Source organism: Mus musculus, chromosome 11, assembly GCF_000001635.26.
Source record: "Mus musculus strain C57BL/6J chromosome 11, GRCm38.p6 C57BL/6J".
NCBI classification, from domain to species: Eukaryota; Metazoa; Chordata; class Mammalia; order Rodentia; family Muridae; genus Mus; species Mus musculus.
The window spans coordinates 42,732,156-42,733,750 of record NC_000077.6 but is presented as its reverse complement, the minus strand read 5'-3'; positions in this window follow the sequence as shown (position 1 = coordinate 42,733,750).

The following is a 1,595-nucleotide window of genomic DNA, read 5'->3' as shown; positions in this document are numbered from 1 at the left end:
GTTAAGTTGCTAAATAGCATTTAACTTCACTTTAGCTTGAAGTAAACATATGAAAAGTGCATATAAGATTTCACATGTCTAAAGAATAAGAGAAAGTTTATTTAACCAATATATTAATACACATAAACAATTAAGTTATATTACTACACATAATAGAGAACCATAAAGGAGACAGCTTGAATCAACAAGGAAGATGCAAAATTGGATTCATGTTACTACATGAGTGAATCTGCATATTAAATGCACCATGCAGTATTTTTAGAAAATTTATATTTTTATGTGTGTAGGAGTTTTGTCTGCATATATATTTGTCCACATGTGAATGCCTTGTGCCCATGGAGGCCAGAAGAGTGCATAGGATGTCCTGTAACTGGAATTACAGACAGTTGTTAGCAACTACATTGGTGCTGGTAATTGAACTTAGATTCCATGACAGACCAACCAGTGCTCTTAACTGCAGAGTCAGTATAACATGATTAGTATTTTAAATTACAACACTGAGGTTTCCACGTTTGGTAGGAAACTGATGTACATAAAAAGGGCTGCCATGTCTATTTTCTTCCTTTCATATTTTTTTTTTAAATTCTTTCAGGAATGTAGCATGGCTGTCCTCTGAGTGGCTTTACCAGCAGCTGAGTGAGATAGATGTAGATACTTAAAGTCAACCATTGGACAGAGGTCATGGACCCCTACAGAAGAGTTAGGGAAAGGACTGCAGGAGCTGCAGGGAATGGCAGCCCCGTAGGAAGAACAACAATATCAACTAACTCAGACCCTTGGGAACTCTCAGAGACTAAACCACCAGCCAAAGAGCATACACAGGCTGGTTCATAGCCCCTGGCTCATATGTAGTAGAGCACTGCCTTGTCTGACCTCAGTGGGAGAGTATGTGCCTAATCCTGTAGAGACTGGAGGCTCCAGGGAAGACAGATTAGTGGGGTGGTGGTGATGTGGGGATGGGTATTTGAGGGTAAGTAGGAGGAGCATGCTCTCAAAGGCAAAGGGGAGAGGGGATGGGGAAAGAACTTTTCGAGGGGGTTCTGGGAAAAGTGGCAACGTTTAGAATGTAAGAAACAACTTGGAGTAGCCATTGTAATATCTAATAAAATCGACTTTCAAAAAAGAGTTATCAAAAAAGATACGGAGGGATACCTCATACTCATTAAGGGAAAACCCCACCAATATTAACTCTGAATTCTGAACATCTATGCTCCAAATGCAAGGGCATCCACATTCAAAAAACAAACTTTACTAAAGCTCAAAGCATACAATGAACCCACATAATAACAGTGGGAGACTTCAGCATCCCATTCTCATCAAGGGACAAATCATGGAAACAGAAACTAAACAGAGACACAGTGAAACTAACAGAAATTATAAACCAAAAGGATTTAAGGGATATCTATAGAACATTTCATCCTAAAACAAAAGAATACACCTCCTTCTCATTACCTCATGGTACCTTCTCCAAAATTGACCATACAGTCAGTCACAAAACAGGCCTCAACAGATACAAGAAGATTGAAATAATCCCATGCATTCTATCAGATCATCACAGAGTAAAGCTGATCTTCAATAACAACAAAAACAACAGA